Source organism: Schistocerca americana, unplaced genomic scaffold (genome assembly GCF_021461395.2).
Source record: "Schistocerca americana isolate TAMUIC-IGC-003095 unplaced genomic scaffold, iqSchAmer2.1 HiC_scaffold_17, whole genome shotgun sequence".
NCBI lineage: Eukaryota > Metazoa > Arthropoda > Insecta > Orthoptera > Acrididae > Schistocerca > Schistocerca americana.
This window is the reverse complement of record NW_025725790.1, coordinates 4,576,365-4,603,246: the sequence shown is the minus strand read 5'-3', so window position 1 is coordinate 4,603,246 and position 26,882 is coordinate 4,576,365.

Sequence of the window (26,882 nt, the reverse complement as noted above, 5' to 3'; positions counted from 1 at the left end):
CGTTACAATTAACTATCATTTTCGCGTCGGATTCTAAAATCTAGACTCACATGAGACGGACCATGTGGTGCCCGAGGCAGCATTATCCCCTTGGAGACAAGTCGGCTGGAGGCCGATGTATTGAATCTCGACGCAATTTAAGAGTTCCATCGTCATTAGGAGGCCCTAATTGTTACAGATAACTATCAGTTTTGCGTCGGATTCGAAAATCTAGACTCATAGGAGAACGACCATAAGGTGGCCGTGGCAATAATAGACCCTTGGAGACAGGTCGGCTGAAGGTCGATGTAACGAATCTCGACGCAATTTGAGTGTTCCATCGTCATTACGAGCCCTGACGTTACAATTAACTATCACTTTTGCGTCGGATTCGACAATCAAGACTTACAGGAGAACGACCATAAGGTGCCCGAGGCAGCAATAGACCCTTGGAGACATGTCGGCTGGAGGACGATGTATTGAATATCGACGCAATTTGAGTGTTCCATCGTCTTTAGGAGGCCCTGAACGTTACAATTAACTATCAGTTTCGCATCGGATTCAAAAACCTAGATTCACAGGAGGACGACCTTAAGGTGCCCGAGTCAGCAATAGACCTTTGGAGACTAGTCGGCTGAAGGACGATGTATTGAATCTCGACGCAATTTGAGTGTTCCATCGTTATTAGGAGGCCCTGAACGTTACAATTATGTATCATTTTCGCGTCGGATTCGAAATTCTAGACTCACAGGAGACGCACCATGTGCTGCCCGAGGCAGCATTATCCCCTTGGAGACAAGTCGGCTGGAGGCCGAAGTATTGAATCTCGACGCAATTTGAGAGTTCCATCGTCATTAGGAGGCCCTCATTGTTACAATTAACTATCAGTTTCGCGTCGGATTCGAAAATCTAGACTCACAGGGGAAGGACCATAAGGTGCCCGAGGCAGAAATATCGCCTTGGAGACAAGTCGGCTGGAGGACGATGTATTGAATCGCGACGCAATTTGGGTGTTCCATCGTCATTAGGAGGCCCTGAACGTTACAATTAACTATCAGTTTTGCGTCGGATTCAAAAATCTAGACTCACAGGGTTCGGAACATACGGTGCCCGAGGCAGCAATATCCCCTTGGAATCTAATCGGCTGGAGGACGATGTATTGAATCTCGACGCTATTTGAGTGTTCCATCGTCATTAGGAGGCCCTGAACGTAACAATTAACTATCAGTTTCGCGTCGGATTCGAAAATCTAGACTCACAGGAGAACGGCCAGAAGGTGCCCGAGGCAGCAATAGACCCATGGAGACAAGTCGGCTGATGGACGATGTACTGAATCTCGACGCAATATGAGTGTTCCATCGTCATATGGAGGCCCTATGTATCAGTTTCGCGTCGGATTCGAAAACCTAGACGCACAGGAGACGGACCATATGGTGCCCGGGGCAGCAATACACCCTTGGAGACAAATCGGCTGGAGGACGATGTATTGAATCTCGACGCAATTTGAGTGTCCAACGTCATTAGGAGGCCCTGAACGTTACAATTAACTATCAGTTTCGCGTCAGATTCGAAAATCTAGACTCACAGGAGACGCACCATAAGGTGCCCGAGGAAGCAATAGACCCTTGGAGACAAGTAGGCTGGAGGTCGATGTATTGAATCTCGACGCAATTTGAGTGTTCCATCGACATTAGGAGGCCCTGACGTTACAATTAACTATCAGTTTTGCGTCGGATTCGACAATCAAGACTTACAGGAGAACGACCATAAGGTGCCCGTGGCCGCAATAGACCCTTGGAGGCAAGTCGGCTGGAGTACGATGTATTGAATCGCGACGCAATTTGAGTGTTCCATTGTCATTAGGAGGCCCTGAACGTTACAATTAACTATCAGTTTTGCGTCGGATTCAAAAATCTAGACTCACAGGAGGACGACCATAAGGTGCCCGAGGGAGCAATAGACCTTTGGAGACAAGTCGGCTGATGGAGGATGTATGGAATCTCGATTCAATTTGAGTGTTCCATCGTTATTAGGAGGCCCTAAACGTTACAATTAACTATCAGTTTCGCGTCGGATTCGAAAGTCTAGACTCACAGGAGACGGACACTGTGGTGCCCGAGGAAGCATTATCCCCTTGGAGACAAGTCGGCTGGAGGCCGATGAATTGAAACTCGACGCAATTTGAGAGTTCCATCGTCATTAGGAGGCCATGATTGTTAAAATTAACTAGCAGTTTTGCGTCGGATTCGAAAATCTAGACTCATAGGAGAACGACCATTAGGAGCCCGAGGCAGCAATACACCCTTGGAGACAGGTCGGCTGAAGGTCGATGTAACGAATCTCGACGCAATTTGAGTGTTCCATCGTCATTAGGAGGCCCTGAACGTTACAATTAACTATCAGTTTCGCGTCGGAATCGAAAATCTAGACTCACAGGAAACGGACCATAAGGAGCCCGAGGCAGCAATATCGCCTTGGAGACACGTCCGCTGGAGGACGATGTATTGAATGTCGATGCAATTTGAGTGTTCCATCGTCATTAGGAGGCCCTGAAAGTTACAATTAACTATCAGTTTTGCGTCGGATTCAAAAATCTAGACTCACAGGAAACGGACCATAAGGTGCCCGAGGCAGCAATATCACCTTGGAGGCTAGTCGGCTGGAGGACGATGTATTGAATCTCGACGCTATTTGAGTGTTCCATCTTCATTAGGAGGCCCTGAACGATAGAATTAACTATCAGTTTCGCGTCGGATTCGAAAATCTAGACTCACAGGAGAGCGAACATAAGGTGCCCGAGGCAGCAATTGACCCTTGGAGACAGGTCGGCTGAAGATCGATGTAACGAATCTCGACGTAATTTGAGTGTTCCATTGTCATTAGGAGGCCCTGAACGTTACAATTAACTATCAATTTTGCGTCGGATTTGAAAATCTAGACGCACAGGAGAATGACCACAATGTGCCCGAGGCAGCAATAGAGCCTTGGAGACAAGTCGGCTGAAGGACGATTTACTAAATCTCGACGCAATATGAGTGTCCCATCGTCATTAGGAGGCCCTGAACGATACAATTATCTATCAGTTTCGCGTCGGATTCGAAAATCTAGACGCACAGGAGACGGACCATATGGTGCCCGAGGCAGCAATACCCCCTTGGAGACAAATCGGCTGGAGGACGATGTATTGAATCTTGACGCAATTTGAGTGTTCCATCGTCATTAGGAGGTCCTGAACGCTACAATTTACAATCAGTTTTGCGTCGGATTCGACAATCTAGACTTACAGGAGAACGACCATAAGGTGCCCGAGGCAGCAATAGACCCTTAGGGACAGGTCGGCTGAAGGTCGATTTAACGAATCTCGACGCATTTTGAGTGTTCCATCGCCATTAGGAGGCCCTGAACTTAACAATTAACTATCAGTTTCGCGTCGGATTCGAAAATCTAGACTTACAGGAGACGGACCATAAGGTGCCCGAGGCAGCAATATCCCCTTGGACACTAGTCGGTTGGAGGACGATGTATTGAATCTCGACGCAATGTGAGTGTTCCATCGTCTTTAGGAGGCCCTGAACGTTACAATTAACTATCATTTTCGCGTCAGATTCGAAATTCTAGACGCACAGGAGACGGAACACAGGGTGCCCGAGGCAGCAATACCGCCTTGGAGACTAGTCGGCTGGAGGACGATGTATTGAATCTCGGCGCAATTTGAGTGTCCATCGTCATTAGGAGGCCCTGACGTTACAATTAACTATCAGTTTTGCATCGGATTCGACAATCTAGACTTACAGGAGAACGACCATAAGGTGTCCGAGGCAGCAATGGACCCTTGGAGACAAGTCGGCTGGAGGACGATGTACTGAATATCGACGCAATTTGAGTGTTCCATCGTCATTTGGAAGCCCTGAACGTTACAATTAACAATCAGTTTCGCGTCGGATTCGAAAATCTAGACTCACAGGAGACGGACCTTGTGGTGCCCGAGACAAGTCGGCTGGAGGCCGATGAATTGAATCTCGACGCAATTTGAGAGTTCCATCGTCATTAGGAGGCCAAGATTGTTACAATTAACTATCAGTTTTGCGTCGGATTCGAAAATCCAAACTCACAGGAGAACGACCATAAGGTGCCCGAGGCAGCAATAGACCCTTGGAGACAAGTCTGCTGAAGGACGATGTATTGAATCTCGACGCAATTTGAGTGTTCCATCGTCATAAGGAGGTCCTATCTATCAGTTTAGCGTCGGATTCGAAAATCTAGACGCACAGGAGATCGACCATAAGGTGCCGAGGCAGCAATAGACCTTTGGAGACAAGTCGGCTGATGGACGATGTATTGAATCTCGACGCAATTTGAGTGCTCCATCGTCATTAGGAGGCCCTGAACGTTACAATTAACTATCAGTTTCGCGTCGGATTCGAAAATCTAGACTCACTGGGGAACGTCCATAAGGTGCCCGAGGCAGCTATAGACCCTTGGAGACAAGTCGGCTGGAGGACGATGTATTTAATCTCGACGGATTTGGAGAGTTCCATCGTCATTAGGCGGCCCTGATTGTTACAATTAACTATCAGTTTTCCGTCGGATTAAAAAATCTAGACTCACAGGAGGCGGACCATATGGTGCCCGAGGCAGCAATACTCCCTTGGAGACAAATCGGCTGGAGGACGATGTATTAAATCTTCACGCAATTTGAGTGTTCCATCGTCATTAGGAGGCCCTGAACGTTACAATTAACTATCAGTTTCGCGTCGGATTCGAAAATCTAGACTCACAGGACACGGACTAAAGGTGCCCGAGGCAGCAATATCCCCTTGGAGACAAGTCGGCTGGAGGACGATGTATTGAATCTCGACGCAATATGAGGGTTCCATCGTCATTAAGAGGCACTGGACGTTACAATTTACTATCAGTTTTGCGTCGGATTCGACAATCTAGACTTACTGGAGAACGACCATAAGGTGCCCGATGCAGCAATAGAGGCTTGGAGGCTAGTCGGCTGGAGGACGCTGTATTGAATCTCGACGCAATTTTAGTGTTCCATCGTCATTAAAAGGGTCTGAACGTTACAATTAACTATCAGTTCCGCTTCGGATTCGAGAATCTAGACTCACAGGAGACGGATCCTATGGAGCACGAGGGAGCATATCCCCTTGGAGACAAGTCGGCTGGAGGACGATGTATTGAATATCGACGCAATGTGAGAGATCCATCGTCATTACGAGGCCCTGATTGTTACAATTAACTAACAGTTATGCGTCGGAATCGAAAGTCTAGACTTACAGGAGAACGACCATAAGGTGCCCGAGGCAGCTATAGACCCTTGGTGACAGTTCGGCTGAATGTCGATGTAACGAATCTCGACGCAATTTGAGTGTTCCATCGTCATTAGGAGGCCCTGAACGTTAAAATTAACTATCACTTTTGCGTCGGACTCGAATACCTAGACTCACAGGAGAACGACCATGAGGTGCCCGAGGCAGCAATAGACCCTTGGAGACAAGTCGGCTGAAGGACGATGTACTGAATCTCGACGCAATTTGAGTGTTCCATCGTCATTAGGAGGCCCTGAACGTTACATTTATCTATCAGTTTCGCGTAGGAATCGAAAATCTAGACGCACAGGAGACGGACCATATGGTGCCCGAGGCAGCAATACCCCCTTGGAGTCAAATCGGCTGGAGGACGATGTATTGAATCTCGACGCAATTTGAGAGTTCCATCGTCATTACGAGGCCCTGATTCTTACAATTAACTAACAGTTATGCGTCGGATTCGAAAATAAAGACTCACAGGAGAACGACCATAACGTGCCCGAGGCAGCTATATACCCTTGGAGACAGGTCGGCTGAAAGTCGATGTAACGAATCTCGACGCAATTTGAGTTTTCCATCGTTATTAGGAGGCCCTGAACGTTAAAATTAACTATCAGTTTTGCGTCGGATTCGAAAATCTAGACTCACAGGAGAACGACCATAAGTTGCCCGAGGCAGCAATAGACCCTTGGCGACAAGTCGGCTGAAGGACGATGTACTGAATCTCGACGCAATATGAGTGTTCCAACGACAATAGGAGGCCCTGAACTATACAATTAACTATCATTTTTACGTCGGATTCGAAAATCTAGACTCACAGGAGACGGACCATATGGTGCCCGAGGCAGCAATATCCCCTTGGAGACAAGACGGCTGGAGGACGATGTACTGAATCTCGACGCAATTTGAGTGTTCCATCGTCATTAGGAGGCCCTGAATGTTACAATTAACTATCAGTTTTTCGTTGGATTTGAAAATCTAGACTCACTGGAGACGGGCCGTAAGGTGCCCGATGCATCAATATCCCCTTGGAGACATGACGGCTGGAGGCCGATGTATTGAATCTCGACGCAATTTGAGTTTTCCATCGTCATTTGGAGGCCCTGAACGTTACAATTTACAATCAGTTTTGCGTCGGATTCGAAAATCTAGACTCACAGGAGACGGACCACATGGTGCCCGAGGCAGCAATATCCCCTTGGATACAAGTAGGCTGGAGGACGATGTTTTGGAACTCGACCCAATTTGAGTGTCCCATCGTCATTAGGAGGCCCTGAACGTTACAATTAACAATCAGTTTTGCGTCGGATTCGAAAATCTAGACTCTCAAGAGAACGACCATAATGTGCCCGAGGCAGCAATAGACCCTTGGAGACAAGTCGTCAGAAGGACCATGTATTGAATGTCGACGCAATTTGAGTGCTCCAACGTCATTATGTGGCCCTGAACGTTAAAATGAACTATCAGTTTCGCGTCGGATTCGAAAATCTAGACTCACAGTAGAACGACCATAAGGTGCCCGAGGCTGCAATAGACTCTTAAAGACAAGTCGACTTAAAGACGATGTAAAGAAACGCAACGCAATTTGTGAGTTCCATCGTCGTTAGTATAGTCGTAACGTTATAATTAAATGTCAGTTTTGCGTCGGATTCGAAAAACTAGACTCACAGGAGAACAACCATAAGGTGCCCGAGGCAGCAATAACCCCATGGAGTAGAGTCTGATGGAGGCCGATGTAGAGAATCTCGACGCAATTTGAGTGTTCCATCGTCATTAGGAGGCCCTGAACCTTACAATTAACTATCAGTTTTGCGTCTGATACGAAAATTTAGACTCACAGGAGACGGACCATATGGTGCCCGAGGCAGCAATATCCCCTTGGAGCCAAGTTGGCCGGAGGACGATGTATTGAATCTCGACGCAATTTGAGTGTTCCACCGTCATTAGGAAGCCCTGAACGTTACAATTAACTATCAATTCTGCGTCGGATTCCAAAATCTAGACATGGCGCCAGAGGCAGCAATATCCCCTTGTAGACAAGACGCCTGGAGGACGATGTATTGAATCTCGACGCAATTTGAGTGTTCCCTTCGTCATTAGGAGGAGCAGAACGTCACGATTCACTATCATTTTTGCGTCGGATTCGGAAATCCACACAAAGGAGAAGGACCATATGGTGACCGAGACAGCAATAGACACTTGGGTACATGTCGGCTGGAGGACGATGTATTGAATCTCGACGCAATTTGAGTGTTCCATCGTCATTAGGAGGCCCTGAACGTTATAATTAACCATCAGTTTTGCGTCGGATACGAAAATCTAGACTCACAGGAGACGGACCACATGGTGCCCGAGGCAGCAATGTCTCCTTGGAGACAAGTCGGCTGGAGAACGATGTATTGATTCTCGACGAAATTTGAGTGTTCCACCGTCAATAGCAGGCCCTGATCGTTACAATTAACTATCAGTTATGCGTCGGATTCGAAAATCTAGACTCACAGGAGAGCGACCATAAGGTGCCCGAGGCAACAACAGACCGTTGGAGACAAGTCGGCTGGAGGACGATGTATTGAATCTCGACGCAATTTGAGTGTTCCATCGTCATTAGGAGGCCCTGAACTTTACAATTAACCATCAGTTTTGCGTCCAATACGAAAATCTAGACTCACGGGAGACGGACAATATGGTGGCCGAGGAAGCAATATCCCCTTGGAGACCAGTCGGCTGGAGGAGGATGTATTGAATCTCGACGGAATTTGAGTGTTCCATCGTTAATAGGAGGCCCTGAACGTTACAATTAACAATCACTTTTGCGTCGGACTCGAAAATCTAGACTCACAGGAGACGGACCACATGGAGCCCGAGGCAGCAATATCCGCTTGTAGACAAGACGGCTGGAGGACGATGTATTGGCTCTCGACGCATTTTGAGTATTCCATCGTCATTAGGGGGCCATGAGCGTTACAATTAACTATCACTTCTGCGTCGGATTCGAAAATCTAGACTCACAGGAGAAGGACCACATGGAGCCCGTGGCAGCAATATGCCCTTGTAGACAATACGGCTGGAGGACGATTTATTGAATCTCGACGCAATTTGAGTGTTCCCATCGTTTTAGGAGGCGCAGAACGTTACAATTCACTATTATTTTTGCGTCGGATTCGAAAATCCACTCAAAGGAGAAGGACCATATGGTGACCGAGACAGCAATAGACACTTGGGTACATGTCGGCTGGAGGACGATGTATTGAATCTGGACGCAATTTGAGTGTTCCATCGCCATTAGGAGGGCATGAACGTTACAATTAACTATCATCTCTGCGTCGGATTCGAAAATGTAGACTCACAGGAGACGGACCACATGGTGCCCGAGGCAGCAAAATCCCCTTGGAGACAAGTCGGCTGGAGGACGATGTATTGAATCTCGACGCAATTTGAGTGTTCATTCGTCATTATGAGGCGCTGAACGTCACTATTCACTATCATTTTTGCGTCGGATTCGAAAATCTACTCACAGTAGTTGGACCATATGGTGGCCGAGACAGCAATAGACACTTGGATACAAGTCGACTGGAGGCCGATGCATTGAATCTCGACGCAATTTAAGTGTTCCACCGTCATTAGCAGGCCCTGATCGTTACAATTAACTATCAGTTATGCGTCGGATTCGAAAATCTAGACTCACAGGAGACGGACCATATGGTGCCCGAGGCAGCAATATCCCCTTGGAGACAAGTCGGCTGGAGGACGATGTGTTGAAACTCGACGCAATTTGAGTGTTCCATTGTCATTAGGAGGTCCTGAACGTTACAATTAACTATCAGTTATGCGCCGGATTCGAAAATATAAACTCACAGGAAAACGACCATAAGGTGCCGAATGCAGCAATAGACTCTTGGAGGCAAGTCGGCTGAAGGACGATGTTTTGAATCCCGACGCAATTTGAGCGTTCCATTGTCATTAGGAGGCCCTGAACGTTACAATTAACTATCTGTTTTGCGTCGCGTTCGAAAACCTAGACTCACAGGAGAACGACCATAAGGTGACAGAGGTAGCAATACCTTGGAGACAAGTCGGCTTGAGGACGATGTATTGAATCTCGTCGCAATTTGAGTGTTCCAACGTCATTAGGAGCCCCTGAACGTTACAGTTAACTATCAGTTTTGCCTTTGATTTGAAAATCTAGACTCACAGGAGAACGACTATAAGGTGTCCGAGGCTGCAATAGACCCTTGGAGAAAAGTCGACTTTAAGACGATGTAAAGAAACGCAACGCAATTTGTGAGTTTCATCGTCGTTAGTATAGTCGTAACGTTATAATTAAATGTCAGTTTTGAGTCGGATTCGAAAATCTAGACTCACAGGAGAGCGACCATATGGTGCCCGAGGCAGCAATAGACCCTTTGAGACAAGTCGTCTGAAGGACCATGTATTGAATGTCGACGCAATTTGAGTCTTCCAACGTCATTAGGAGGCCCTGATCCTTACAATTAACTATCAGTTTTGCGTCTGATACGAAAATCTAGACTCACAGGAGACGGACCTTGTGGTGCCCGAGGCAGCAATATCCCCTTGGAGACAAGTCGGCTGGAGAACGATGTATTGAATCTCGACGCAATTTGAGTGTTCCAACGTCATTAGGAAGCCCTGAACGTTGCAATTAACTATCATTTCTGCGTCGGATTCGAAAATCTAGACATGATGCCCGAGGCAGCAATATCCCCTTGGAGACAAGTCGGCTGGAGGACGATGTATTGAATCTCGACGCAATTTGAGTGTTCAATTCGTCATTAGGAGGCGCAGAACGTTACAATTCACTATCATTTTTGCGTCGGATTCGAAAATCCACTCAAAGGAGAAGGACCATATGGTGACCGAGACAGCAATAGACACTTGGATACCAGTCGGCTGGAGGACGATGTATTGAATCTCGACGCAATTTGAGTGTTCCATCGTCATTAGGAGGCCCTGAAAGTTACAATTAACCGTCAGTTTTGCGTCGGATACGAAATTCTAGACTCACGGGAGACGGACCATATGGTGCCCGAGGAAGCAATATCCCCTTGGAGACCAGTCGGCTGGAGGAGGATGTATTGAATCTCGACGCAATTTGAATGTTGCACTGTCATTAGGAGGCCCTTAACGTTACAATTAACTATCAGTGATGCGTCGGATTCGAAAATCTAGACTCACAGGAGAACGACCATAAGGTGCCCGAGGCAGCAATAGACCCTTGGGGACACGTCGGCTGGAGGCCGATGTATTGAATCTCGCTGCAATTTGAGTGTTCCATCGTTAATAGGAGGCCTTGAACGTTACAATTAACAATCACTTTTGCGTCGGATTCGAAAATCTATACTCACAGGAGACGGACCACATGGAGCACGAGGCAGCAATATCCGTTTGTAGACAAGACGGCCGGAGGACGATGTATTGAATCTCGACGCAATTTTAGTGTTCCCTTCGTCATTAGGAGGCGCAGAACGTTACAATTCACTATCATTTTTGCGTCGGATTCGAAAATCCGCTCAGAGGAGAAGGACCATATGGTGACCGAGACAGCTATAGACACTTGGGTACATGTCGGCTGATGGACGATGTATTGAATCTCGACGCAATTTGAGTGTTCCATCGTCATTAGGAGGCCATGAAAGTTACAATTAACTATCATTTCTGCGTCGGATTCGAAAATGTGGACTCACAGGAGACGGACCACATGGTGCCCGAGGCAGCAAGATCCCCTTGGAGACAAGTCGGCTGGAGGACGATGTATTGAATCTCGACGCAATTTGAGTGTTCATTCGTCATTAAGGGGTGCTGAACGTCACAATTCACTATCATTTTTGCGCCGGATTCGAAAATCTACTCACAGGAGTTGGACCATATGGTGGCCGAGACAGCAATAGACACTTGGATACAAGTCGGCTGGAGGCCGAAGTATTGATTCGCGACGCAATTTGAGTGTTCCATCGTCATTAGGAGGCCCTGAACGTTATAATTAACCATCAGTTTTGCGTCGGATACGAAAATGTAGACTCACAGGAGACGGACCTCAAGGTGCCCGAGGCAGCAATGTCCCCTTGGAGGCAAGTCGGCTGGAGAACGATGTATTGATTCTCGACGAAATTTGAGTGTTCCACCGTCATTAGCAGGCCCTGATCGTTACAATTAACTATCTGTCTTGCGCCGGATTCGAAAATCTAGACTCACAGGTAAGCGACCATAAGGTGCCCGAGGCAGCAACAGACCGTTGGAGACAAGTCGGCTGGAGGCCGATGTATTGAATCTCGACGCAATTTGAGTGTTCCATCGTCTTTAGGAGGCGCTGAGCGTTACAATTCACTATCAGTTTTGCGTGGGATTCGAAAATCCACTCACTGGAGAAGGACCCTATGGTGACCGAGACAGCAATAGACACTTGGATAGAAATCTGCTAGAGGACGATGTATGGAATGTCGCCGCAATTTGAGTGTTCCATCGTGATTTGGAGGACCTGAACGTTACAATTAACCATCAGTTTTGCGTCGGATACGAAAATCTAGACTCACAGGAGACGGACCATATGGTGCCCGAGGAAGCACTATCCCCTTGGAGACTGGTCTGCTGGAGGAGGAGGTATTGAATCTCGACGCAATTTGAGTGTTCCACGGTCATTAGGAGGCCCCTAACGTTACAATTAACTATCAGTTATGCGTCGGATTCGAAAATCTAGACTCACAGGAGAACGACTATAAGGTGCCCGAGGCAGCAATAGACCCTTGGAGACAAGTCTGCTGGAGGACGATGTATTGAATCTCTACGCAATTTGAGTGTTCCGTCGTCATTTGGAGGCTCTGAACGTTACAATTAACTATCCGTTTTGCGACGGATTCTAGAATCTAGACTCACAGGAGAACGACCATAATGTGCCCGAGGCAGCAATATCCCCTTCGAGGCAAGTCGGCTGGAGGACGATGTATTGAATCTCGACGCAATTTGAGTGTTCCACGGTCACTAGGAGGCCCTGAACGTTACAATTAACTATCAGTTATGCGTCGGATCCGAAATTCTAGACTCACAGGAGTACGACCATAAGGTGCCCGAGGCAGCAATATCCCCTTGGAGACAAGTCGGCTGGAGGACGATGTATTGAATCTCGACGCAATTTTAGTGTTCCACCGTCATTAGATGGCCCTGAACGTTACAATTAACTATCAGTTTTGCGTCGGATTCGAAAATCTAGACTCACAGGAGACGGACCACACTGTGCCCGAGACAACAATATCCCCTTGGAGGCAAGTCGGCTGGATGCCGATGTATTGAATCTCGACGCAACTTGAGTGTTCCATCGTCATTTGGAGGCGCTGAACGTTACAAATAACTATCAGTTATGCGTCGAACTCGACAATCTACACTCACAGGAGAACGACCATAAGGTGCCTGATGCAGCAATAGACCCTTGGAGACAAGTCGGCTGAAGGGCCATGTATTGAATCTCGACGCAATTTGAGTGTTCCATCGTCATTAGGAGGCCATGAACGTTTCAATTAACTATCCGTTTTGCGTCGGATTCTAAAATCTAGACTCACAGGAGAACGACCATAATGTGCCTGAGGCAGCAATATCCCCTTCGAGGCAAGTCGGCTGGAGGACGATGTATTGAATCTCGACGCAATTTGAGTGTTCCACAATCATTAGGAGGCCCTGAACGTTACAATTAACTATCAGTTATGCGTCGGATTCGAAAATCTAGACTCACAGGAGTACGACCATAAGGTGCCCGAGGCAGCAATAGACCCTTGGAGACAAGTCGGCTGGAGGCCGTTGTATTGAATCTCGACGCAATTTGAGTGTTCCATCGTCATTTGGAGGCTCTGAACGTTACAATTAACTATCCGTTTTGCGTCGGATTCTAAAATCTAGACTAGGAGACGAACCACATGGTGCCAGAGGCTGCAATATCCCCTTGGAGACAAGTCGGCTGGGGGACGATGCATTGAATCTCGACGCAATTTGAGTGTTCCATCGTCATTAGGAGGCGCTGAACGTTACAATTAACAATCAGCTTTGCGTCGGATTCGAAAATCTAGACCCACAGGAGACGGACCACATGGTGCCCGAGGCAGCTATATCCCCTTGTAGATAAGTCGGCTGCAAGTCGATGTATTGACTCTCGACACAATTTGAGTGTTCCATCGTCATTAGAAGGCGCTGAACGTTACAATTAAGTATCAGTTATGCGTCGGACTCGACAATCTACACTCACAGAACGACCATAAGGTGCCCGAGGCAGCAGTAGACCCTTGGAGACAAGTCGGCTGGAGGCCGTTGTATTGAATCTCTACGCAATTTGAGTGTTCCATCGTCATTTGGTGGCTCTGAACGTTACAATTAACTATCCGTTTTGCGTCGGATTCTAGAATCTAGACTCACAGGAGAACGACCATAATGTGCCCGAGGCAGCAATATCCCCTTCGAGGCAAGTCGGCTGAAGGACGATGTATTGAATCGCGACGCAATTTGAGTGTTCCACGGTCACTAGGAGGCCCTGAACGTTACAATTAACTATCATTTTAGCGTCGGATTCGAAAATCTACTAACAAGAGAAGGACCATATGGTGCCCGAGACAGCAATATCCCCTTGGAGACAAGTCGGCTGGAGGACGATGTATTGAATCTTGACGCAATTCGAGTGTTCCATCGTCATTAGGAGGCACTGAACGTTACAATTAACTATCTGTTTTGCGTCGGGTTCGAAAGTCTAGACCCATAGGAGAACGACCATAAGGTGCCACAGGCAGCAATAGACCCTTGGAGGCAAGTCGGCTGGAGGACAATGTATTGAATCTCGACGCAATTTGAGTGTTCCATCGTCATTAGGACGCCCAGAACGTTACAATTAACTATCAGTTTTGCCTCGGATTCGAAAACCTAGACTCACAGGAGACGGACCACATGGTGCCCGAGACAGCAATATCCCCTTGTAGACAAGTCGGCTAAAGGACGATGTATTGACTCTCGACGCAATTTGAGTGTTCCATCGTCATTAGAATGCCAAGAACGTTGCAATTAACTATCATTTCTGCGTCGGATTCGAAAATCTAGACTAGGAGACGGACCACATGGTGCCCGAGGCAGCAATATCTCCTTGGAGACAAGTCGGCTGGAGGACAATGTATTGAATCTCGACGCAATTTAGTGTTCCATCGTCATTAGGAGGCCCAGATCGTTACAATTAACTATCAGTTTTGTCTCGGATTCGAAAACCTAAACTCACAGGAGACGGACCACATGGTTCCCGAGAAAGCAATAGACACTTGGATACAAGTCGGCTGGAGGACGATGTATTGAATCTCGACGCAATTTTAGTGTTCCATCGTCATTAGGAGGCCCTAAACGTTACAATTAACTATCAGTTTCGCGTCGGAATCGAAAATCTAGACTCACAGGAGAACGACCATAAGGTGTCCGAGGCAGCAATAGACTCTTGGAGACAAGTCGGCTGAAGGACGATGTATTGAAACGCAACGCAATTTGTGAGTTCCATCGGCGTTAGCATAGTCGTAACGTTATAATTAAATGTCAGTTTTGCGTCGGATTCGAAAATCTAGACTCACAGGGGAACGACCATAACGTGACCGAGGTAGCAATAGACCCTTGGGGACAAGTCGGCTTGAGGACGATGTATTGAATCTCGACGGAATTTGAGTGCTCCAGCGTCATTAGGAGGCCCTGAACGATACAATTAACTATCAGTTTCGCGTCGGATTTGAGAAACTAGACTCACAGGAGTCGGACAATATGGTGCCCGAGGCAGCAATATCCCCTTGGAGACAAGTCGGCTGGTGGAACGGACCATATGGTGCCCGAGGCAGCAATATCCCCTTGGAGACAAGTCGGCTGGAGGACGATGTAAAGAATCGCAACGCAATTTGTGTGTTCCATCGTAGTTAGCATAGTCGTACCGTTATAATGAAATGTCAATTTTGCGTCGGATTCAAAAAAGTAGACTCACAGGAGAACGACCATAAGGTGCCCGAGGCAGCAATAGACCCTTGGGGACAAGTCGGCTGGAGGCCGATGTATTGAATCTCGACGCAATTTGATTTTTCCATCGTCATTAATAGGCCCTGAACGTTACAATTAACAATCAGTTTTGCGTCGGATTCGAAAATCTAGACTCACAGGAGACGGGCCACATGGTGCCCGAGACAGCAATATCCCTTTGTAGACAAGTCGGCTGCAGGACGATGTATTGACTCCCGACGCAATTTGAGTGCTCCATCGTCATTAGGAGGCCCTGAACGTTACAATTAACTATCAGTTTTGTCTGTGATTTGAAAATTTAGACGCACAGTAGAACGACTATAATGTGCCCATAGACAGCAATAGAGCGTTGGAGACAAGTCGGCTGGAGGTCGATGTACTGAATCTCGACGCAATTTGTGTGTTCCATCGTCATTAGGAGGCCCTGAACGATACAATTAACTATCAGTTTCGCGTCGGATTCGAAAATCTAGACTCACAGGAGACGGACGACATGGTGCCCGAGACAGCAATATCCCCTTGTAGACAAGTCGGCTGCAGGAAGATGTATTGAATCTCGACGCAATTTGAGTGTTCCATCGTCATTAGGAGGCCATGAACATTACAATTCACTATCAATTTAGCGTCGGATTCGAAAATCTACTCACAGGAGAAGGACAATATGGCGCCCGAGACAGCAATAGGCCCTTGGATACAAGTCGGCTGGAGGACGATGTATTGGATCGCGACGCAATTTGAGTGTTCCATCGTCATCAGGACGCCTTGAATGTTACAATTAACTATCTGTTTTTCGTCGGATTCGAAAAACTAGACTCACAGGAGGGCGACCAAAGGTGCCCGAGGCAACAATAGACCCTAGGAGACAAGTCGGCTGGAGGGCCATGTATTGAAACTCGACGCAATTTGAAGGTTTCATCGTCATTAGGAGGCCCTGATCGTTAGAATTAACTATCAGTTTCGCGTCGGATCGAAAATCTACTAACAGGAGGAGGACCATATGGTGCCCGAGGCAGCAATATCCCCTTGGAGACAAGTCGGCTGGAGGACGATTCATTGTATCTCGACGCAATTTGAGTGTTCCAACGTCATTAGCAGGCGCTGAACGTTGCAATTGACTATCAGTTTTGCGTCGGATTCGAAAATCTAGACCCACAGGAGACGGACCACATGGTGCCCGAGGCAGCAATATCCCCTTGTAGATAAGTCGGCTGGTGGTCGATGTATTGACACTCGACGCAATTTGATTGTTCCATCGTCATTAGGAGGCGCTGAACGTTACAATTAACTATCAGTTATGCGTCGGATTCGACAATCTAGACTCACAGGATAACGAACATAAGGTGCCGGGGCAGCAATAGGCCCTTGGATACAAGTCGGCTGGAGGACACTGTATTGGATCGCGACGCAATTTGAGGGTTCCATTGTCATCAGGACGCCCTGAATGTTACAATTAACTATCAGTTTTTCGTCGGATTCGAAAATCTAGACTCACAGGAGGACGACCATAAGGTGCCCGAGGCAGCAATAGACTCTTGGAGACAAGTCGGTTGAAGGACGATGTATTGAAACGCAACGCAACTTGTGAGTTCCATCGGCGTTAGCATAGTCGTAACGTTATAATTAAATGTCAGTTTTCCGTCGGATTCGAAAATCTGGACTCACAGGGGAACGACCATAAGGTGACCGAGGTAGCAATAGACCCTTGGGGACAAGTCGGCTTGAGGACGATGTATTGAATCTCGACGCAATTTGAGTGATCCATCGTCATTAGGAGGCCCTGAACGTTACAATTAACTATCAGTTTTGTCTGTGATTTGAAAATTTAGACGCACAGTAGAACGACCATAATGTGCCCATAGGCAGCAATAGAGGCTTGGAGACAAATCGGCTGGAGGTCGATGTACTGAATCTCGACGCAATTTGTGTGTTCCATCGTCATTAGGAGGCCCTGAACGATACAATTAACTATCAGTTTCGCGTCGGATTCGAAAAACTAGACTCACAGGAGTCGGACCATATGGTGCCCGAGGCAGCAATATCCCCTTGGAGACAAGTCGTCTGGTGGAACGGACCATATGGTGCCCGAGGCAGCAATATCCCCTTGGAGACAAGTCGGCTGGAGGACGATGTAAAGAATCGCAACGCAATTTGTGTGTTCCAACGTCGTTAGCATAGTCGTACCTTTATAATGAAATGTCAATTTTGCGTCGGATTCGAAAAACTAGACTCACAGGAGAACAACCATAAGGTGCCCGAGGCAGCAATAGACCCTTGTAAACAAGTCGGCTGCAGGACGATGTATTGACTCTCGACGCAATTTGAGTGTTCCATCGTCATTAGGAGGCCCTGAACGTTACATTTAACAATCAGTTTTGCGTCGGATTCGAAAATCTAGACTCACAGGAGACGGACCACATGGTGCCCGAGACAGCAATATCCCCTTGTAAACAAGTCGGCTGCAGGACGATGTATTGACTCTCGACGCAATTTGAGTGTTCCATCGTCATTAGGAGGCCCTGAACGTTACATTTAACAATCAGTTTTGCGTCGGATTCGAAAATCTAGACTCACAGGAGACGGACCACATGGTGCCCGAGACAGCAATATCCCTTTGTAGACAAGTCAGCTGCAGGACGATGTATTGAATCTCGACGCAATTTGAGTGTTCCATCGTCATTAGGAGGCCATGAACGATACAATTCACTATCAATTTAGCGTCGGATTCGAAAATCTACTCACAGGAGAAGGACCATATGGCGCCCGAGACAGTAATAGGCCCTTGGATACAAGTCGGCTGGAGGACGATGTATTGGATCGCGACGCAATTTGAGTGTTCCATTGTGATCAGGACGCCCTGAATGTTACAACTAACTATCAGTTTTTCGTCGGATTCGAAAATCTAGACTCACAGGAGGGCGAACATAAGGTGCCCGTGGCAACAATAGACCCTAGGAGACAAGTCGGCTGGACGGCCATGTATTGAATCTCGACGCAATTTGAGTGTTTCATCGTCATTAGGAGGCCCTGATCGTTACAATTAACTATCAGTTTCGCGTCGGAATCGAAAATCTAGACTCACAGGAGACGGACCATATGGTGCCACAGGCAGCAATACCCCCTTGGAGACAAGTCGGCTGGAAGCCGATGAATTGAATCTCGACGTAATTTGAGTGTTCCATCGTCATTTGTAGGCTCTGAACGTTACAATTAACTATCAGTTTTGCGTCGGGTACTAAAATCTAGACTCACAGGAGAACGACCATAAGGTGCCCGAGGCAGCAATAGGCGCTTGGAGGCAAGTCGGCTGGAAGCCGATGTATTGAATCGCGACCCAATTTCAGTGTTCCATCGTCATTAGGAGGCCCTGAACGTTACAATTAACAATCATTTAAGCGTCGGATCGAAAATCTAGACTCACAGGAGACGGACCATATGGTGCCCGTGACAGTAATATCCCCTTGGAGACAAGTCGGCTGGAGGACGATTCATTGAATCTCGACGCAATTTGAGTGTTCCACCGTCATTAGGAGGCCCTGAGCGTTTCAATTAACTATCAGTTATGCGTCGGATTCGAAAGTCTAGACTCACAGGAGCACGATCATAAGGTGCGCGAGGCAGCAATAGACCGTTGCAGACAAGTCGGCTGGAGGCCGAAGTATTGAATCAAGACGCAATTTGAGTGTTCCATCGTCATTAGGAGGCCCTAAACGTTACAATTAACCATCAGTTTTGCGTCGGATACGAAAATCTAGACTCACAGGAGGCGGACCATATGGTGCTCGAGGCAGCAATATCCCCTTGGAGACAAGTCGGCTGGAGGACGATGTATTGAATCTCGACGCTGTTTGAGTGTTCCACCGTCATTAGCAGGCCCTGAACGTTACAATTAACTATCAGTTTTTCGTCGGATTCGAAAATCTAGACTCACAGGAGAACGACCATAAGGTGCCCGAGGCAGCTACAGACCCTTGGAGACAAGTCGGCTGAAGGGCCATGTATTGAATCTCGACGCAGTTTGAGTGTTCCATCGTCATTAGGAGGCCCTGAACGTTACAATTAACTATCAGTTTCGCGTCGGAATCGAAAATCTAGACTCACAGGAGACGGAGCATATGGTGCCACAGGCAGCAATATCCCCTTGGAGACAAGTCGGCTGGATGCCGATGTATTGAATCTCGACGTAATTTGAGTTTTCCATCGTCATTAGCAGGCCCTGAACGTTACAATTAACTATCAGTTTTGCGTCGGGTACTAAAATCTAGACTCACAGGAGAACGATCATAAGGTGCCCGAGGCAGCAATAGACTCTTGGAGACAAGTCGGCTGAAGGACGATGTATTGAATCTCGACGCAATTTGAGTGTTCCAATGTCATCAGGAGGCCCTCAACGTTACAATTAACTATCAGTTTCGTGTCGGATTCGAAAATCTAGACTTACAGGAGACGGACCATATGGTGCCCGAGACAGCAATATCCCCTTGGAGACAAGTCGGCTGGAGGACGATGTGTTGAATCTCGACGCAATTTGAGTGTTCCATCGTCATTAGGAGGCCCTGAGCGTTACAATTAACTATCTGTTTTGCGTCGGGTTCGAAAGTCTACACCCAAAGGCGGACGACCATAAGGTGCCACAGGCAGCAATAGACCCTTGGAGGCAAGTCGGCTGGAGGACAATATATTGAATCTCGACGCAATTTCAGTGTTCCATCGTCATTAGGAGGCCCAGAACGTTACAATTAACTATCGGTTTTGCCTCGGATTCGAAAACCTAGACTCACAGGTAAACGACCTTAAGGTACCCAAGGCAGTAATAGACCGTTGGGAGACAAGTCGGCTGGAGGACGATGTATTGAATCGCGACGCAATTTGTGTGTGCCATCTTCGTTAGCAGGGTCGGAACGTTAGAATTAACAGTCCGTTTTGCGTCGGATTCGAAAATCTGGACTGCCGGGAGAAAGACCATAAGGTGACCGTTTCAGCAATAGACCCATGGAGACAAGTCGTCTGGAGGACGATGTATTGAATCTCGACGCAATTTGAGTGTTCCATCGTCATTAGGAGGCCCTGAACGTTACAATTAACTATCAGTTTTGCGTCGGATATGAAAATGTAGACTCAAAGGAGAACGACCATAAGGTGCGCGAGGCAGCAATAGACCGTCGCAGACAACTCGGCTGGAGGCCGATGTATTGAATCAAGAAGCAATTTGAGTGTTCCATCGTCATTAGGAGGCCCTGAACGTTAAAATTAACTATCAGTTTTGCATCGGATACGAAAATCTAGACGCACAGGAGGCGGACCATATGGTGCCCGAGGCAGCAATATCCCCTGGGAGACAAGTCGGCTGGAGGACGATGTATTGAATCTCGACGCAATTTGAGTGCTCCACCGTCATTAGCAGGCCCTGAACGTTACAATTAACTATCAGTTTTGCGTCGGATTCGAAAATCTAGACTCACAGGAGACGGACCCCATGGTGCCCGAGGCAGCAATATCCCTTTGTAGATGAGTCGGCTGGTGGTCGACGTATTGACTCTCGACGCAATTTCAGTGCTCCATCGTCATTAGGTGGCGCTGAATGTTACAATTAACTATCAGTTATGGGTCGGATTCGACAATCTAGTCTCACAGGAGAACGACCATAAGGTGCCCGAGGCAGCAATAGACCCTTGGAGACAAGTCGGCAGGAGGCCGATGTATTGAATCTCGACGCAATTTGAGTGTTCCATCGCCATTAGGAGGCCATCAACGTTACAATTAACTATCATTACTGCGTCGGATTCGAAAATCTAGACTCACAGTAGACGGACCACATGGTGCCCAAGGCAGCAATATCCCTTTGGAGACAAGTCTGCTGGAGGACGAGGTATTGAATCTCGACGCAATTTGAGTGTTCCATCGTCAATAGGAGGCCCTGAACGTTACAATTAACTATCAGTTTCGCGTCGGAATCGAAAATCTAGACTCACAGGAGACGAACCATATCGTGCCACAGGCAGCGATATCCCCTTGGAGACAAGTCGGCTGGATGCCGATGTATTGAATCTCGACGTAATTTAAGTTTTCCATCGTCACTTGAAGGCTCTGAACGGTACAATTAACTATCAGTTTTGCGTCGGGTACTAAAATCTAGACTCACAGGCGAACGACCATAAGGTGCCCGAGGCACCAGTAGACGCTTGAAGACAATTCATCTGGAAGCCGATGAATTGAATCTCGACCCAATTTCAGTGTTCCATCGTCATTAGGAGGCGCAGAACGTTGCATTTCACTATCATTTTAGCGTCGGATTCGAAAATCTACTCACTGTAGAAGGACCATGTGGTGCCCGAGACAGCAATAGGCCCTTGGATACAAGTCGGCTGGAGGACGATGTTTTGGATCGCGACGCAATTTGAGTGATCCATCGTCATTAGGAGGCCCTGAACGTTTTAATTAACTATCAGTTTTGCCTCGGATTCGAAAACCTAGAATCACAGGTGAACGACCATAAGGTACCCGAGGCAGTAATAGACCGTTGGGACACAAGTCGTCTGGAGGATGATATACAGAAACGCAACGCAATTTGTGAGTTCCATCGTCGTTAGCATAGTCGTAAAGTTATAATTAAATGTCAGTTTTGCTTCGGAATCGAAAATCTAGACTCACAGGAGACTGACCATAAGGTGCCCAAGGCAGCAATACACTCTTGGAGACAAGTCGGCTGAAGGACGATGTATTGAATATCGACGCAATTTGAGTGTTCCATCGTCATTAGAAGGCCATGAAAGTTACAATTAACTATCATTTTTGCGTCGGATTCGAAAATCTAGGCTCACAGGAGACGGACCATATGGTGCCCGAGGCAGCAACAACGCCTTCTAGAAAAGTCGGCTGGAGGACGATGTATTCACTCTCGACGCAATTTGAGTGCTCCATCGCCATTAGGAGGCCCCGAACGTTACAATTAACTATCAATTTAGCGTCGGATTCGAAAATCTACTAAAAGGAGAAGGACCATACGGTGCCCGAAACAGCAATATCCCCTTGGAGACATATCGGCTGGAGGACGATGTATTGAATCTCGACGCAATTTGAGTGTTCCATCGTCATTAGGAGGCGCTGAACATTGCAATTAACTATCATTTCTGCGTCGGATTTGAAAATCTAGACACACAGGAGACGGACCACATGGTGCCCAAGGCAGCAATATCCCCTTAGAGACAAGTCGGCTCGAGGACGATGTATTGAATCTCGACGCAATTTGAGTCTTCCATCGTCATTAGGAGGCCCTGAACGTTACAATTAACTATCAGTTTTGCGTCGGATTCGAAAATCTAGACTCACAGGAGAACGACAATAAGGTGCCCGAGGCAGCAATAGACTCTTGGAAACAAGTCGGCTGAAGGACGATGTATTGAATATCGACGCAATTTGAGTGTTCCATCGTCATTAGAAGGCCATGAACGTTACAATTAACTATCATTTTTGCGTCGGATTCGAAAATCTAGGCTCACAGGAGACGGACCATATGGTGCCCGAGGCAGCAACAACCCCTTCTAGAAAAGTCGGCTGGGGGACGATGTATTCACTCTCGACGCAATTTGAGTGCTCCATCGCCATTAGGTGGCCCTGAACGTTTAATTAACTATCATTTTAGCGTCGGATTCGAAAATCTAGACTCACAGGAGACGGACCATATGGTGGCCGAGGCAGCAAAATCACCTTGGAGTCAAGTCGGCTGGCGGACGATGTATTGAATCTCGACGCAATTAGAGTGTTCCATCGTCGTTAGGAGGCCCAGAACGTTACAATTAACTATCAGTTTTGCCTCTGATTTGAAAATCTAGCCTCACAGGAGAACGACTATTAGGTGCCCGAGGCAGCAATATCCCCTTGGTGTCAAGTCGGCTGGAGGCCGATGTATTGAATCTCGACGCAATTTGAGTGTTCCATCGTTATTAGCAGGCCCCGAACGTTACAATTAGCAATCAGTTTTGCGTCGGATTCGAAAATCTAGACTCACAGGAGACGGACCACATGGTGCCCGAGACAGCAATATCCCCTTTGAGATAAGTCGGCTGGAGGACGATGTATTGAATATCGACGCAATTTGAGTGTTCCATCGTCATTAGGAGGCCATGAACGTTACGATTAACTATCAGTTATGCGTCGGATTCGTCAACCTAGACTCACAGGAGAACGACCATTACGTGACCGAGGCAGCAATAGACCCTTGGAGACAAGTCGCCTGGAGGCCGATGTATTGAGTCTCGACGCAAATTGAGTGTTCCATCGTCATTAGTTGGCCATGAACGTTACAATTAACTATCATTTCTGCGTCGGATTCGAATATCTAGACTCACAGGAGACGGACCACATGGAGCCCAAGGCAGCAATATCCCATTGGAGACAAGTCGGCTGGAGGACGATGTATTGAATATCGACGCAATTTGAGTGTTCCATCGTCAATATTAGGCGCTGAACGTTACAATTAACTATCAGTTATTCGTCGGATTCGAAAATGTAGCCTCACAGGAGAACGACCATAAGGTGCCAGAGGCAGCAATAGACCCTTGGAGACAAGTTGGCTGGAGGCCGATGTATTGGATCTCGATGCAATTTGAGTGTTCCATCATCATTAGGGGGCGCTGAACGTTACAATTCACTATCATTTTAGCGTCGGATTCGAAAATCTACTCACAGGAGAAGGACCATATGGTGCCCGAGGCAGCAACAACCCCTTCTAGAAAAGTCGGCTGGAGGACGATGTATTGACTCTCGACGGAATTTGAGTGTTCTATCGTCATTAGGAGGCCCTGAACGTTACAATTAACTATCAGTTTTGCCTCGGATTCGAAAACCTAGACTCACAGGTGAACGACCATAAGGTACCCGAGGCAGTAATAGATCGTTGGGAGACAAGTCGGCTGGAGGACGATGTATTGAATCGCGACGCAATTTGTGTGTGCCATCGTCGTTAGCGGGGTCGGAACTTTAGAATTAACAGTCCGTTTTGCGTCGGATTCGAAAATCTGGACTGCCGGGAGAAAGACCATAAGGTGACCGTTTCAGCAATAGACCCATGGAGACAAGTCGTTTGGAGGACGATGTACCGAAACGCAACGCAATTTGTGAGTTCCATCGTCGTTAGCATAGTCGTAAAGTTATAATTAAATGTCAGTTTTGCGTCGGAATCGAAAATCTAGACTCACAGGAGAATGACTATTAGGTGCCCGAGGCAGCAATATCCCCTTGGAGACAAGTCGGCTAGAGGCCGATGTATTGAATCTCGACGCAATTTGAGTGTTCCATCGTCATTAGGAGGCCCCGAACGTTACAATTAACAATCAGTTTTGCGTCGGATTCGAAAATCTAGACTCACAGGAGACGGACCACATGGTGCCCGAGACAGCAATTTCCCCTTGTAGACAAGTCGGCTGCAGGACGATGTATTGACTCTCGAAGCAGTTTAAGTGTTCCATCGTCATTAGAAGGCCCTGAACGTTACAATTAACAATCATTTCTGCGTCGGAATCGAAAATCTAGACTCACAGGAGAATGACTATTAGGTGCCCGAGGCAGCAATATCCCCTTGGAGACAAGTCGGCTAGAGGCCGATGTATTGTATTTCGACGCAATTTGAGTGTTCCATCGTCATTAGGAGGCCCTGAACGTTACAATTAACAATCTGTTTTGCGTCGGGTTCCAAAGGCTAGACCCATAGGAGAATGACCATAAGGTGCCACAGGCAGCAATAGACCCTTGGAGGCAAGTCGGCTGGAGGACAATGTATTGAAACTCGACGCATTTTTAATGTTCCATCGTCATTAGGAGGCCCTGAACGTTACAATTAACTATCAGTAATAGACCGTTGGGAGACAAGTCGGCTGGAGGACGATGTATTGAATCGCGACGCAATTTGTGTGTGCCATCGTCGTTAGCAGGGTCAGAACTTTAGAATTAACAGTCCGTTTTGCGTCGGATTCGAAAATCTGGACTGCCGGGAGAAAGACCATAAGGTGACCGTTTCAGCAATAGACCCATGGAGACAAGTCGTCTGGAGGACGATGTACAGAAACGCAACGCAATTTGTTAGTTCCATCGTCGTTAGCATATTCGTAAAGTTATAATTAAATGTCAGTTTTGCGTCGGAATAGAAAATCTATACTCACAGGAGAATGACCATAAGGTGCCCGAGGCAGCAATAGACTCTTGGAGACAAGTCGGCTGATGGACGATATAAAGAAACGCAACGCAATTTGTGTGTTCCATCGTCGTTAGCATAGTCGTAACGTTATAATTAAATGTCAATTTTGCGTCGGATTCAAAAAACTAGACCCACAGGAGAACGACCATAAGGTGACCGATGCGGCAATACCTTGGAGACAAGTCGGCTTGAGGACGATATATTCAATCTCGACGCAATTAGGTTGTTCCATCGTCATTAGGAGGCTCTGAACATTACAATTAACTATCAGTTTTGCATCTGATTTGAAAATCTAGCCTCACAGGAGAACGACAATTAGGTGCCCGAGGCAGCAATATCCCCTTGGAGACAAGTCGGCTGGAGGCCGATGTATTGAATCTCGACGCAATTTGAGTGTTCCATCGTCATTAGGAGGCCCCGAACGTTACAATTAACAATCAGTTTTGCGTCGGATTCGAAAATCTAGACTCACAGGAGACGAACCACATGGTGTCCGAGACAGCAATATCCCCTTGTAGACAAGTCGGCTGCAGGACGATGTATTGACTCTCGACGCAGTTTGTGTGTTCCATCGTCATTAGAAGGCCATGAACGTTACAATTAACAATCATTTCTGCGTCGGATTCGACAATCTAGACTCACAGGAGAACGACCATAAGGTGCCCGAGGCAGCAATAGACCCTTGGAGACAAGTCGGCTGGAGGCCGATGTATTGAATCTCGACGCAATTTGAGTGTTCCATCGTCAATAGGAGGCCATGAACGTTACAATTAACTTCTGCGTCGGATTCGAAAATCTAGACTCACAGGAGACGGACCACATGGTGCCCAAGGCAGCAATATCCCCTTGGAGACAAGTCGGCTGGAGGACGATGTATTGAATATCGACGCAAATTGAGTTCTCCATCGTCATTAGGAGGCCTTGAACGTTACAATTAACTATCATTTTTGCGTCGGATTCGAAAGTCTAGCCTCACAGGAGAACGACCATTAGGTGCCCGAGGCCGCAATAGACCCTTGGAGACAAGTCGGCAGAAGGGCGATGTATTGAATCTCGACGCAATTTGAGTGTTCCATCGTCATTAGGAGGCCCTGAACGTTACAATTAACTATCAGTTTCGCGTTGGATTCGAAAATCTACTCACAGGAGATGGACCATATGGTGCCCAAGGCAGCAATATCCAGTTGGAGACAATTCGGCTGGAGGACGATGCATTTAATATCGACGCAATTTGAGTGTTCCATCGTCATTAGGAGGCCATGAACGTTACAACTAACTATCAGTTATTCGTCGGATTTGAAAATCTAGCCTCACGGGAGAACGACCATAAGGTGCCCGAGGCAGCAATAAACTCTTGTAGACAAGTTGGC